Source organism: Nicotiana tomentosiformis, chromosome 6 (genome assembly GCF_000390325.3).
Source record: "Nicotiana tomentosiformis chromosome 6, ASM39032v3, whole genome shotgun sequence".
Taxonomy (NCBI): Eukaryota; Viridiplantae; Streptophyta; class Magnoliopsida; order Solanales; family Solanaceae; genus Nicotiana; species Nicotiana tomentosiformis.
In genome coordinates this window covers 37,120,374-37,136,601 of record NC_090817.1, presented here as the reverse complement: position 1 = coordinate 37,136,601, position 16,228 = coordinate 37,120,374, and the positions used below count along the sequence as shown (strand labels likewise).

At 38.1% G+C, this 16,228-nt stretch overlaps 1 non-coding gene across 1 annotated transcript; it reads left to right on the top strand.

The window, feature by feature from the left end:
• The first annotated feature begins 15,729 nt into the window (after window positions 1-15,729).
• LOC117278774 (small nucleolar RNA R71) lies at window positions 15,730-15,836 on the top strand. Its single transcript, XR_004509126.1, has one exon. It is a non-coding gene; the product is annotated as a small nucleolar RNA R71 (small nucleolar RNA).
• The last annotated feature ends 392 nt before the right edge of the window (window positions 15,837-16,228 follow it).

Genomic DNA, 16,228 nt, shown 5'->3' with positions numbered 1-16,228 from the left:
ATATAACAGCCTAAAAGAATTTGAATAATGAATCAAACAATAAACGTCTACACAGCAAAACCCACTATCAAGTCATGAGCCTCTTTTGAAATCTGAACACACGAAATTTTGGGGCATTCCCTGGGAATAAAATAAATATCTAAATAAATGGAAGCCTGAGAAGTGATCTGCTACCGCTGGAAAGAATCCACGTAGACTGCACTCTGATTCTAGAAAGTCTGCTTCTATCCACGGACTTCGTCACTTGCGCACCCAATGACTGCCACACAACATGACAAGCCCAAATGGTCTAAGTATCTCCAAGGATACCCATAAAGTCTAGTTGACAACCCCCTAAGTGGAGGACAAGACTAGCATGGGCTATATATAATAACAATATTATTATAGCAAGTAAAGCAGGTAATTCACATAACAAATACTAAATAATCTGAAAGTTAAAATTGATTTTAAAAACTGAATTTAAATTGATAACTAAAAGGTGAAGATGAAAACTAGGTATGTATCTGATAACTAAAATTAAAGCTGAAAGCTGAGTGAAACTGCTATATAAAACTTAAGCTGAAAATTGAGTCATATTTTAAACAAATAATATTTTTGAAACATTTTGCACATAGCGGCCTTGTGTACATGAGCATCTGAAAATACGCATAGGGGTGTATCACCCTATCTCCATATCAAACAATTTGGCCATGCGTACAATATCTGGAAACATGTACAGGAGAGCGTTGGCGTATCTTCCGATCAAACAACTAGCACCTACAAGCATGGAGTAGCTAACCTTGGTCTCCGTGACACTCTTGCTTGGAGAGGTTGTCTGCTTCTTCCTTTCTAAATGTAATCATATTTATCTGAATCTGAACTGAAGATCCATACAAGGAAAAGTAAATTTATATAAATAAATAGTTTCACATAATCAAATAACTGCAACAGGTCATACAATCTAATCATTTTCTATCATAGAGGTTTTCAATTGTATATATGGCTTATTTTGAAAAATAAAACAAGCAAACAAGCAATTCACTATGCTGGTATTTTGTAAATACGTAATAATCTTGAATATATTAACCATTTCTTTATTTTTCGATCGCCTGAAAGGGACAAAAGAAAGATCTTGTTATTTCGTTAACACATTCTAATCTAGCTTATGACTCAGGAGAAAAACTTCAATTCACCTCGAAACAATTGCTTGAGTCTTCCCTCAACCATTCTAGCGTAGTCATCTCTCAAAATCTACAATTTAAATGAATAAACCCGTTAACCCAAACTATTCATCCATTTTAATTCCCCCATCAAAATATCATTTAGCCATTTCGGGCTTAGAGTTATTTATACCCTTAAACTCCATCAATCGTACGTTCTATAATCACAATATATCATAAACACTCTAATTTTTATAGTAAAAGTAATTGAAATTGCCTTCTTGAAGAAACTCTAGTTCTTCACCTCCTATGTTCTTGAAGATAATCTAAGGATTTCAAGACGAAATCTTGTTAGAATCTATGTTAGGGAGTAATTGCCATGACCCAATTCCCACCATAGGTCATGATTGTTACACCCCATACTTTCATATTGGAATGCATCTTAAGTGAATCAATATAAGCTGGAGAGTTTAAGAATATTTACAAAGGTAATGATGAGTTAACACATGATTTATGGAAGTATCGTGAGGGTTAGAGGCTAAACGAATCGATAATGTGACAACCTGTACTTTTAGGGTAAAACTAGGAGTACTTAATAAGCTAAGGAGGTCATGTTTTAATATATTTGAATTATATAATATTTGTGTGTTAAGGTTTGAAGTCAAACAAGTGGTAAAATAAAAGTCGACAAAAGTTATCGCAAGATACGTTCATAATCTTACTGAAATTTGAATCTAATTGTCACTGAGATTTTATATCAATATACTTGTATTTATGGGGTGATCCAACCACAAAATTGAAGATTTACGAGTCTAGTTTTCAACGCATTCACTGTTCATCAATATGACATCGAAATAGAGAGATATTCGTATTTATGCGAAACTGTGATGGCAGCTCCTATGAGATCCACTTAGTCGGTGGCCGGCCTTCACATATTTTTATCTCGTTTTTGGGATGAGATTTGCTCATTTTTTGACCACCTTCCATCCTTACACTCTCTAAACCCTCCCAAACAGTTCCCCTAAGTCTCTAAACAAATTCAAAAACAAAAAATACATTGTAATCCAACATCAAGGTTAGCCAAAGGTGAATAATAACCTCTCTATGGTATTATGATGTGAATAAGGATGATGGTGAGGGAAGCTAAGCTTAGGGTTCGAATTGTATCTACTGCCTAAGGTATGTTAACATCCTTTTGGTTTTGTTTAAGATTAATTACATGTTTGTTGTGGTGTTGTAGTAAAAGATTACAAGATATAACTTGAAAGGGGGAGAAATATTGTTATCTTTTGTTGGATTATTTTAAGGCTATATATATATATATATATATATATATATATATATATATATTATGGCTGGAAATTGAGGAAAATAACTTGATTAATAGTTTCTATTGTTATGCACGTATATATGTTTATCAAGTGAATTGATGAAACAAACATGTCACGACCCAAAATACAAAATAGGTCGTGATGGCGCCCAACGTCGCTGTTAGGCAAGCCAACGATGAACTATCAGCTTAATTATTAATTTTATTATTTTTAAAATCATGAATCTTGTTAGATAGAAAGATCGATGCATTAAAAAAATAGTAGGTATGTACAATTTAAATGAAATATAAAATAAAAGTGTGTCAATGTAAAACAACTGTACACAAATTCTAGAATACCCCAAAACCCGGTATCACAAGTGCATGAGCATCTACTAGGAAGTACAATAACAATACATCGTATGTCTGGAATAAAAGGTAGCTAGGATAAAGTAAATATTTATGATGCAAAATCTGTGTGCTACGAATCGTAGCATGGAATATAGCTCACCATAGAGTCCCCTCAGCAGTTGCGCCTACGCGCCCAAATGATCGCCAAATGAACCTGTCAAATCCTGCACATTTAGTACAGAAGTGCAGCATGAGTACGTATATCAACGTGTACCCAGTAAGTATATAGCCTAACCCCGAAGAGGTAGTGATGAGGGGTCCACATTGACACTTACTAGTGGTCCAGTAAATCAAATATGATAAAGTAGACAAGTATGAAATATGGTAGGTATACCATGAGTACAGATATAGGCAAATAATACGGTCTACAGCAAAACAATGAACACAAAGTCCTAAATTATCGGGTACCTCCTCAAATGGAATACGTAATGGTCAATAACAAATCAACGGTCACATTTCAAGTCAGGAAACTCATGAGTACGCGGTCTCCTTATCAAGTATTTCGCATGATTCTGCCGAGGCGAGCAGCCCGGTCCCATAAGAGTGTTTTATAGAAATGCCGAGGTGAACGACCCGATCCAATAAGAATGTTTTATAGAAATGCCGAGGCAAACGACCCGATCCCATAAGAGTGTGTTACATAATCCTGCCGAGGCAAACAGTCTGATCCCATTAGAATAAGAAACTTTAACGGTCCTTGACCCCACTCACGAATATACGTGTGAGTTATGAAATTTTAGGAAACTTTTCAATGAATACACCCAACGCGAGACAAATTCGTAAGGGAAGTATAATCTTCGGCGGCTAATCAAGTAGCTCGTCGAATATCTAAAATAGCGAGTCCATTACTCTATGCGAATCTAGTCTCAGATCATAATGTGAAATAAAGTAATTAAACAGGCAAAGATAACTCAAATAGTACAATTAAAGCATGTCGCGAATCTAAGTCTACCCGGACATAACCAGGAATTCTAGCATACGCACGGACACTCGTCACCTCATACGTGTGTACCACCCACAACATGTAGCATATAACAAGAATAACACCTACGGGGTAATTTTTCCCTCACAAGGTTAGATAAGAGTCTTACCTCGCTCCGAAGTTCCATAACCGGCTCCAACACCTCTCTAATACCTCAAATCGATGCCCATCGATCCGAAATTAGTCAAACAATGCGAAAACTAATAAAATTATACTTCAATACTCATAATTAATCAATTTATAACAATTTTCAACTCTATCAAAAAGTCTACAAAGTCAATCCTTGGGCCCACCTGCCCGGATTCCGAAAATATTCAAAGATAAACATTACCCATAACACCACGAACTCAAATATATAATTTATTCTCAATTCCATGTCCAATTTCGTGGTCAAAATACCAAATTCTAGGTTTTCTTCCAAATCCCACAATTTCTACAAAATTTCATGTTTAAATCCATATATAATTCGTGTATTTAACTCACAATGTGTAGCAATCACTCACCTCAAGATTGATGTTGAAAATGGCGCTCCAAAATCACCCCAAAGTCGGCTCCCAGGGAAGAAATGAGGTGAAAATGATCCAAACTCCCGATTTTAAAAGAACACTGCCCAGTCCAACCTTCTTCACGTTCGATGGCCCTTCGCGAAAGCGAGACCGGGCCCGCGAAAATGAAGTTTTACCAGCCTGCCTATCGCGAATGTGTCCGCCCTTTCAAGAATGCGAAGACCAATTTCCCCTGCCAGGCCAGCTTCTCTTAAGCGAATGCGACTAGGCGATCTCGAATGCGGAGTACCACTATCCAACACTTCGCGAACGCGTAGAACAAAAGGCCCCCAGCTCAATTCCTTCTTCGCGAATGAGTGAGACCTCGCGAAGAACAAAACCAACACCAGCAAACCAACAATAACAACTCAGCCAAACATGGTCTGAAACCATCCCAAAACACACCCGAGGCCCCCAGGACCTCGTCCAATCACACTAACAACATCAAAACTACGAATCGACGATCAAATCTTTTCTTTAAACTTTCAAACATTCAAACTTTCACGAACGCGTCCGAATCATACTTAAACATCACAGATTGACGCCAAACTTTATGTACCAGTCACAAATCACGATACGAACCTATTCCAAGGCTTGAAACCCCAAACGAACATCGATAATACCAAAATCCACTTCAAATCAAACATAGGAAATTCTTAAACTTTCAAAATACCAACTTTCCATAATAAGTGCTTAAATGCTCCCGGACCACCCGATACTCAACTCGTACATACGCCCAAGTCTGAAATCATTGTATGAACCTACTGAAACCTTCAAATCCCGATTCCGAGGTCGCTATCTCAAAAGTCAAACCTTGGTCAACTCCTACAACTTAAAGCTTCCGAATTGAACATTTCCATCTGAACCAACTCCGAACTTTCCGAAATTTAATTCCGACCACACGTACAAGTCATAAAATATGAAATGAAGCTACTTGAGGCCTCAGACCGCCAAGCGACGCGCTAGAGCTCAAAACGACCGATCGGGTTGTTACATCTTTCCCCACTTAAACATACGTTCGTCCTCGAACGTGCCAAGGACCGTTCTGGAATTGCCCAAAATCACCGTTTAACACCTCATGCACCTACCTGTTCCACCACAACCCACATGAGCCCATTAGCTTGATCCAGACTAAATATCCTTCCTCCTTCCTTACCCTACGAGCCTTAGAACCAAATTCCAACATCCAGAATTCTCTAGGAGACCTGATTCTAATGTACGAGCACCATATCAATCTCAACACGTTGTAGCAAACATGATTATGCATCCATGTTGAACCCACACAATGCACCGCATAATTTGTATGCTCATGATAAGATCTTCCAACCGTAGAAACTGCAAATTCACTAACCTGATTCTCGTAGTATACCTCATAATGCATATAAGCCCTGACCCGACCCTCACAATACTGCAACGATGAAAGTGACATGTAGAAGCTCATAACCACCTGCCAAATAAATAAGTTATGGAGTCTCTCCACTTAACAAGAACCATTACATCATTCTGAACTTAATAGTGATATTTTCTCTTTAGTATACCTTACATAAATCCTGTCGCACAAAGTTTAGGTCCAGTAACCTCGTCTCACCCAGTACAAGCTGCCCGGGCAATAAGCCACCTCAAACACCGCCTAAAATCTCATATGACGCCATCAATGTGCCAACAAGATACAACTCGAATATCACACATAAGGAAGAGCGGACTCTGGCAAAGAACTACTCAACCAGCGTAATGCATAAAATGACCAAACAGATCCTATGAACCTATTTCAGAGATAAGAAACAAGGCACACAAAATAGGTATAAGGAATCGTACTCAACACCTCACCGTTGCGACGTGCAACCCGATCCACACATGATACTGTTGCGGTGTGCAACCCGATCCAAATACCATGCCCGTGGAGGCATGCCACCCGATCCATACATAATAATCAATAAGGAAATACCTACCGAGCCAAAATGCTCATACCCACGAAATGCCCAAATATCGACCACAAGCACGCCAAGAGCATAAATACAACTTTGGGGAGACGGATAGTGCCATGCGCTACAAAAACCCTAGCACGATTAAGGTGCAACAAACGACACGCTACACAGGGCCAAAACACATACGTGGATAATCAAGTTGCCTCACAACCTACATGGAATAATATAGTAGAACTTGAAATAGACGACACTAAGAATATCATCCACTACGCCCGAAGAACCATCCATAGCAATGCTATACTAAATGAACACATCTGATATGATGTAGAGCATACATTCACATTAGATCTACCGACGGAACTCAAGCCGAGTCTGATCATCCCATACTGGGCCAATAACCTTTCAAAGATCCACAATGACCCCATTCATGACACATACGAGTAGCCGACAAATTCGGAACAAACTTCCATAATCCACAACAAAAGGAATAGAGCGCCCATCAGACATACACTCTCTAATCAGCAACAGTACCGGAACCTTCATCCCCGATTTCAGTATCTAACAATTCAAATAACTCAACCCGATACTCAACCCGAACATGCGCCCAAGTCTGAAATCATCGTACGAACCTATCGGAACCTTCAAATCCCGATTTTGAGGTCATTTACTCAAACGTCAAACCTTGGTCAACTCCTCCAACTAAAAGCTTCTAAATTGATAATTTCCATCCGAATCAACTCTCAAAATGAAGCTACTCGAAGCCTCAAACCGCCGAGCGACATGCTAGAGCTGAAAATGACAAGTTGGGTCGGTACAAAACATATGAAACTATGAATTGAAATTAAAGGTTGAGGTTCTTTTGCATATGAGACTAATTAATGTTTTTTGAGCTAGGTTTCGGGTGGTTCTTTATGTAGTATCTTGGTTACGTCATTGTTGAAGTTGTTACTATTATTTTGGTGCTGATTTGAGTTGGCTGGGAGTGAAATTTTGTAAGGGGAATGTTGTCTGATTTTCTATAAGTGACCTACTAACTTAGAAGCATGTTTGTAAGTCCTTCTATGGCATTGACTACAAGTTTTGCTATCTTAATTTAGATTGAAGTCTTCAGGAAGATATACGTTGAGTCGTTAAGTAAACAACAAAGGTATGTTAAGGCTCACTCTTTCTTTCTTTTGGCATGATCTATAAAGAACGTAACTATTATAACGTCGTTACTTCAAAAGGAACTCTATTCTCAAGATTAAAGCTTGGGCACCTCATTGTTTCATATTGTTATAGTTTATGACTCTTATTGTTCTTTGTCAGGATAACTTCCCACCTTGATAGCCTTTGAATTTTGTGTCTACTTATGATCTTTGTTGACTCCCGGACAATTGCTACAAACACAGTTTTATAACAATAATCGGATAATAACAACCTTGAATCAGTCCGATCAGATCCATAAGGCTCATCAGAGTCATTTCTTGCATTGCACTTACATATATGTATCTACTGAGTCGCACTATAATCGGCCGGGTACTGAACCTATTGTGCAACCACTGATCAGTTGGGTATTGCCGAGCCCTTTATAGACAGGTATGATCGAGTCCTATTTGAGGCCAGTTATGTTATGAGATATTACCGAGTCCTTTTAAAGGCCAGGTACGTTATGATATTACAGGATTTTCCCCAAAGAGTGGCTTGATACTATATTATATGGCCATGTCGAGTGGCTTGATTTTTACAGACATGCATATATATCCATGATTGTGACAATGTATGCCCTTAGAGGCTTGTTATGAGTTTCAGGTTGACTTCTGTACTCTTCTTTAATATTTCATCTTCTATTTATGTGCTTTACCTTACATATTCAGTACATCATCCGTACTGATGACCCCTTTGTGGGTTGCTGCATTTCATGCCCATAGATACAAATAGCGATTCAGACGATACTTCATAATAGGTGACTCAACTCAGTTGAAGGTTATCACACTCCTTTCTTTCGGAGTTGTCTAGTGAGTTGGTAGGTATGATGGTTGCATATATGTACATAGTTGGGTATGGCGAGGCCTTGTCCCGACCTTATAATATTTATGTACTCCTTAGAGGATTGTAGACATATGTTATGTGTATTGATGGTCATGGCGGCCTTGTAGGACCATATGTCTCATGTATATAAGTTTGTATATCATTTTGGGTCGTCCTTTGTCGAGTTTTCTTTCATGTTTTAATTAGATTATCTCATGGAAGCCTTTTCGGCCCTTTTACGCATGATATCATAGTTATGGGTGCATTTTATGTTAGTTCTCGGTTAGGTAGGCATGAGTGCCCGTCGTGCCCCTCTAGTTTGGGGTGTGACGAACTTGGTATTAGAGCAATTCTGTTCTAGGAAGTCAACAAGTCGTGGCTAGTAGAGTCTTGTTTATGGGTGTGTTATGCACGACACTTATAAGGAGGAGGCTACTTGGCATTTAGGACTGTCACTCTTTGTTCTTACTCTGTATCGTGTGGTAGAGCTCAGTTGTAATAATTCAAACACCTAAATTCTATTTTATTCGTAATCCAACAATACCTACATCCATAAAGAAGATAGTTGGTTAGAGATTGAATGTGGTTGTGGAAGAGTTGAGTAAGAGGAACTCGATTTTGCATCATGCTTATGATGAGTAAATGTTAGGTATTCAGCAGATCATGTGTAAGCTTCTTGGTAAGGAGCCCTAAGGCATGAATATCTATCCACCTATATGGTAAAAAGAAATGAGAGAATCAGAAGGTAGATACAATTTCAACAAGTAAAAGAAGCAAGGTGAAGAAGGGTACGAGGTACCTAGTTAGGGAAGATTATCAGTATTTACAATTTAGGTAGAGAAACATAAGCATTCTGAGTTACTTTGTTTAGTAACAGATATATGTACAATTAGCCATACACATCTCAGTTATGCCCTATGGGAGCTAACAAACATAGTTTAAGAGAAGGATGGGATATCATGATCCAGCTGGGATAAGAGTAACACAAAATGGTGGATGGATTGTTAGCATTTGTTGACATTTCTGAAGGATATTACAAACGTGATAATAGTCCTCCTTGTGAGACCCCCATGTGGTGCACTCTAGAATAGTACAGTCATATATGAATACTATAATGTTCAAAAAACTTCAGAAGATTGGGGCTAGAATTCTAGAAGGAATAAATATTTTCCTTAGTATGATTCCCGTCCCTAGTAAAGAGAGAATGTTAGGAAACCCGAAGAGCCAGTGAGGTGGAACAAGGGCAGCTAAAAGCGAAAGAATATTTTATTGAAATTTTCAGAATAAGATAATAGACAGAAACATTAGCAGAACAATAAGAAAAATGTAAATGAAGCATTATGAGTAAGATGTGATAAATGGGTGATAACGGTAAATCAAAATATGACAGGATGACAAAGTCTATAGTCAAGTGAAGGAAAAGAGAATAGGAAACAGGCTTTGACACTATAAAAGAGTATAAGCCATAAAGTCATATCCTTATTTCGAGAAATGAGTTGGTGACTCCAACGTGATTACCAGAAGGCTAAGTTAGACCCCTGGAGTAATAGAAATCAATATGGGCTAGTAAACAAGATAAACCGAACTTGAATTGGGGATCGGAGGATTCGATAATAATCGACATCATGAGAATTTCAAAGACCACATTTCGGCAATAATAGAATGGGCAATAGAAGAATATCCTTTAAAGGTTGTTTAGGAAGACGATTCCCTTTAGCAACAGTTGTGAGTAGAGTTAATCTTAAGGGACTAAGCGTTCCAGTTACACTAGGTGTCACCCCCGTACATAAGAAATTCAGTTATCCTTGGTACATAAGGGTTACCGCAAGGCGACTAAGGGTCATTAAAGTTGTGAAAAGACGCGAAGATGAAGAGGTAAAACACCTACAGGTAAAACTTTATAGTATTAAATGTTAGTACTGCCCTAAAGGGAGGAAGATGGTGTAATATTGTATTAAGTCGGAGCTAAGTGGTTCATGTAAGTATATAATGGAAAAGGAAGAATGTGGTAAAAAGGTGAAAGGAATGAGATTGGATTTATTCAGATCCTATAGATATGTCACGACTCTAAAATGTTACGCAAGCACGAAGCCGGGAAAATGCAAAAGGTGTTCCCGACAAGGATGTTAACTGATAAATAAGTGTGAATGGACACTTGATACATAAGGAGCTATTGCGAGAGGTAAGTTAAGACAAAGGACATAACCTAAGAGAGGTTATGCAGAATATAGATATGCAAATGGACCAACGAGTAGTTAGTAGTTGATTCAGGAATAGTCTAGTTATTGCTAGACAAGAGGTCACAGATAAATTAGCAGATCATGCAAGATAAATATAGTGAACCCCCGCGTAGAGAATTCAAGTCTCGCATATATGAGATCATAATCCTGGAGAAATATTCAGATAGGAGTTTGGGTAGTTAAAGGTATCATATAAGTGTTACGAAAATAAAAGAGGGTTCCACTGGGAGGTAATCAAAATTTGAGTTCAAAATTAACCTGACGAGCACAAGGGCACGGAAGTAAGTAACTAAGGATAATTATAGCCGAGTAAGAACATCAAAAATTTCATCGGGTATAGAATGTAATAAGCTCGCAACTTTACAAGAGTCAGAGGGTCTCTCCTAAGTACTACAACGAAAGGCTAGTTGAGGAAATAAGAAAGAAGGCTTCGACCTAAGCATGGTAACTTGAAGAAGAAATAATCTTGTAACAACAATCTCATTAGAACATTGTATGCACTCCATAAGAAAGTTACACCTACCGTGACTAATGAACGGGAAGTAAAAAACAAAAGTAATATTCGAGATCATATGAGTTACACGAAATTCAGTATGTGTGGGCACTAAGATAAAATAGTCATTCATACAACAAGTGGCAGAACGACCAGGAAAAGTAATTGCTTACGTTTAAAGATAGATAAGAAGGCACGAAAGGAATTATTCGATCTATGACCCAGAATTAGTTACGTTATAAACGCACTTAAGATTTCAGAGTATTATCCATGTAACATATATATGTTGACATTCTTACAGTTACAGGAGACTTCGGTATAAGTTAAAAGAAATAATTGAGTCCATGTCACAGAAAAAGGCTTGAATTATTAGAAGATTATAACGTGGATGTTTCATAGCATCCACGAAAGGCTAATGTAATAGCTAATACCATGTGCCGCAGATTGGAAGACAGCATAAGCCTACTTAAAGGCTGAGAGAGAAGAGGAAGCTTGAGAGTTACATCAGCTAATTAAATCAGGATTCTGAGTAATAGACCTAGATGATTATAGAAATCGTGATTCAAAACATTGAAGAATCACTCTTAATAGTAAAAGTACAAGAGAGGTATTACAACGGCCATATTCAATAAATGCTCAACGATAAAGTCAGTTAGAAGACTACAAGCCTTAGAGGTAAAAACAATAGAGAGGAGATGACAGGCTAAATATGTACCCCCGCTGTTGCGAGACTCCGAGACATTACCAGGGCGAGAGAGCATCATTTTTACCATTCGAGTAAAGAACACAGACGACATCAACATCGTAATCTAGAATACTACAGAAATAAGAAGACATGATCTGAAACGCGTGACACCATGTGGTCGGTAATTCAAATTTGATCGCGGACTATAAAGTATAACATGGATGAACAACTCTCCAGATCGATCATTCAGTTCAAAAGTGTCAGTTAGGACAAGCTACGTTAAGAATAGAAATTTGCTAGCTTTTATAGAAGTACCACAAATTAAAAGATCAAGAATGTGAGTGAGATAAGATGACAAGTCAAGTATAAATTTTACTAGACCGGAATAAGTCAGGAGACTAGAAAATGAGGTTGAGAAGTTGAAGCCTATCCTAAATCACTCACTCCTCAAGAGGAGCAGAAATATATGTATATATCTATACAAGGTGTGACTGAAGGGTTGAATAACAATGTTACAAGTACCAAGCTGATAACTTTGCTTAAGAAAAGTAAATCAAGAACTATGAGAGCCAAGGTGAGGATTGTATTAGGTTTTAAAAGCATCAGCGTAAACATTATATGATGGCTAAGGTTGTAGAATAAGAATTCCTAAAGTAAGAACATATGGAAAGTCATAGACGTCTGGGTATACCTAAAATGTCGCCTACGAAAGGCGTCATGAAATCCAATTAGAAAGGCAAGCTTAGTCCGAGATATATGGGGCCTTACCGAGTAATTTGATGGATAGGCAGAATAGCATATGAGTGACGGCCGTGTGAGGCCAAGTGTTGCTATTTATAGACATTGGCCCTTTGTGGCATGTATAGTATATTTTCTGGCTACGTGCAGGTTGGTTTTAGTCCAGTGTACAAAGGAGACTCTGGCGAAATAAAGCCTTTAAGAGTTAACATTCAAGGACGAATGTTCCTAAGGGGGGAAAGATGTTACACCCTGTACGTTCATGTTGGAATGCGTCTTAAGTGAATCAATATAATACATATAGTTTAAGAATATTTACAAAGGTAATGACGAATTAACACATGTGTTACGGAAGTATCGTGAGGGTTGGAGGATAAACGAATAAAAGATGTTATAACCCGCACTTTCAGGTAAAACTAGGAGTATTTAATAATCTAATGAGGTCATGTTTTAACATATTTGAATCATATAATATTCGTGTGTTAAGTTTTGAAGTCAAACAAGTTGTAAAACAAAAGTCAACAAAAGTTGTCGCAAGATACGTTCATAATCTTAATGAAATTTGGTCTAATGTCACTAAGATTTTATCTTAATATACTTGGATTTATGGGGTGTTACAACCACCAAATTGAATATAGATATTCAACGCATTAAACCGTACGTCAATACGACATCGGAGTAGAGAGATATTCATGTTTTCACAAGACTGCGCAGGCAGCTCCTATGGGACCCACTTGGTCGATGACCGACCTTCACATATTTTTATCTCGTTTTTGGGACGAGCTTTGCTCATTTTTAAACAAAATTCCATCCGCACACTCTCCAAACCTTCTGGAACATTTCCCCCAAGGCTCCAAACAAATTTCAAAAAAATACACCATAATCCAACAGCAAAGTTAGCCAAAGGTGAAGAATTAACCTACCCCTCTTTGGTGTTGTGATGTGAATAAGGATGATGGTGAGCTAAGTTAAGCAAAGGGTTTTAATTTTATCTGCTGCCTAAGGTATGTTTAACATCCTTTTGGTTGTGTTTAAGGTTAATTACATGTTGGTTGTGGTGTTGCAGTGAAAGATTACAAGATAGTACTTGAAAGGGGAAGAGATGTAGTTACATTTTGATGGATTGGTTTAATCGGACCTTAATCCCTTAAGAAAGTTGTCCAAGAGATAATTTGAATTCTAATAATAATACCTCACAAACAAGGTAGATGAATTTCCAAGACTATCTCGACCTTATCCTTACACTCAGCTTGGAGCTACTCCTATCAAAATGAAAAGCAGCAAGCGAAAAGTGAACTTGAAGAAGCGAGCTCTAAGTTCAGCTTCCATTCCTCAAACTGTTAAAAAACATTATTATTTTTAGTAATATAAAGAGGGTTCCAACATATTAATATATAGTGAAGTGTTCCCCCAGATTCAGAACTTCCATCGTCAGGAAAAGTCTGATCTTTTTCTAAATTTGTTTTTGTATTTTGATTGAAGAAACTACTCTAAACTAGACTACTTCTAGCTACTGGTTAAAAAACATATAATGAGAATTTTGTTTTTATACCATTATACTCAGAAAGTAATTTTCCCACCCCACTTGTGTTATGCATTAGTCCTCGATGCATGATCATAGAGAAAAATATTAAAACAAGGATGAGAAATACTCCCTGAGACCCTCTAGGGCCTAGCTAGCAACATGATCCTCAATATTTAGGGTCGGGATGACCCTACACTTAAGCCCAAACATGCTCTCCATCATCAACTCTCATCTTCAACTTCCCTTCCCTCACATCAATAATCGCTCCACCAGTAGCTAATAATGGTCGCCCCAAAATAATGGGCACTTCCTCATCTGCCTCATAATCAAGAACAATAAAATTAGCAAGAAGAATAAACTTTCCCACTCTCACTAGCACATCCTCAATAATTCCTTCCGGCATTCACTAGTGACCTATCTGCCAACTGTAAGGTGATTGTAGTAGGTCTAAGGGCCCCCAATCCTAGTTGCTTGAACAAAGATGATGGCATCATATTTATACTAGCCCCTAAATCACATAGGGCTCTACCACTTTTTTGTTTCCCAAAAGACAGGGGAATTGTGAAACTACCAGGATCCTTCATCTTAGGAGAAAGTTTACTCTGAACTCTAGCACTACACTCTTCAATAAGTGCAATTGTTTCAAACTCAGTATGTCTTCGCTTGTTTGCCACAATATCTTTTAGATACTTTGCATACTTAGGCACTTCCTGCAAAATTTTCACCAAAGGCAAATTCACATGCACTTGGCTCAGAATATCTAAGAATTCTTGTACTTAGCATCATCCTTTTGCTTCTACAGTCTTTGTGGAAATGGAGGTGGTGGCCTTGTCACAATTACTGGCTTTGATCTTTCGCTCTCTTTCTCATTCTCTTCAACTGGCTTGGGAACTAATTCTCCTTCACGACTAGTCGTATACTTCTTTTTCTTTGGAACTTCTCCTAATAATCTTCCATTTCTCAAGGTAACCACATTGACTTGAGCTTTAGGATTAGGCTCAGTATCACTAGGAAGAGACCCAACTGGCATATTATTTTGAGAACTAGCAAGTTGCCCCATTTTTTGCCCTAGATTTCGAATAGGAGTAGCTTGATTTTGATTATCAGCCATAATTTTCCTTAGCATCTCCTCAATATTACCCATCGGATTTACTGATTGAACAACCTGTGGTGGTTGAAAATTCTGGTGTTGGCCTTATGGTCTGAGTTGATTTTGAGCTCCTTAATTTCTACCATATGAGAAATTTGGGTGGTTCCTCCAATTAGGATTATAAGTATTGTCAAATTGATTCTGATTTATTTGTCCTCTATTTGCATTCCCCATAAAGTAAACAGATTCTGGATTCACTGGACAGACATCACTGGTATGGCCCTCGCCGCAGACTTCGCATAACACCTGCACTTGTTGTACTGGTTGAACCTGTTGCATTGGTTGGAATTGTTGTTGGTTCTGAACCGTATTCATCTTTCTGTTTTGATTTGCTAAAGATGCTACCTGTGCAAATAATGATGATACAACATCCAATTCAAGTACCCCAGCAACTTTCTGGACTGTGTGTCTACTTGCTTCCCCTTGCTAATCTGGGTTGATTTTGGAAAACTTGTTCAGCGGTGCATAAACCTCATCAAAGCTCTTTTCTAATACTTGACCACCAGTTGCTGCGTCTACCACTATTTTTTTTAGGGTGAATACCTTCAATAAAAGTGTGAGTCAGTACTTCGTGGTTTGGTTATGGTGTGGACAGTCTCTTAGTAGCCCCTTGAATCGCTCCCAGGCTGCATAAAGTGATCCACCTTCTCTCTGTTTGAATGCAACTATCTCATTTCTTATCCTTGCGATTTTACCAGAAGGAAAGAACCTAGCCAAGAATTTGCGAGACAAATCATTCCATGATGCTATAGAGTAAGCTGGCTCAGATTTCAACCATCTCTTGGCCTCTCCCAACAGAGAAAAGGGAACAATGTGAGCCTAACATAATCAGATGTTACCCCGTTAGTGAAATAAGTATCACTAATCTCCAGAAAATTCAGAATATATTGTTGGGGGTCATCATGTGGCAGTCCCATAAACTGTCCATTTGCATGAAGTAACTAGATCATACTCTACTTAAGCTTGAAATGCCCAGTGATCCTAGGCTTAACTATACTAGAGGTGACATTAGAAATTCCGGGCATAGCCACCTCTTGTACCGCCAATGGGTGTTCATCTACCATTTAAACTAGAGG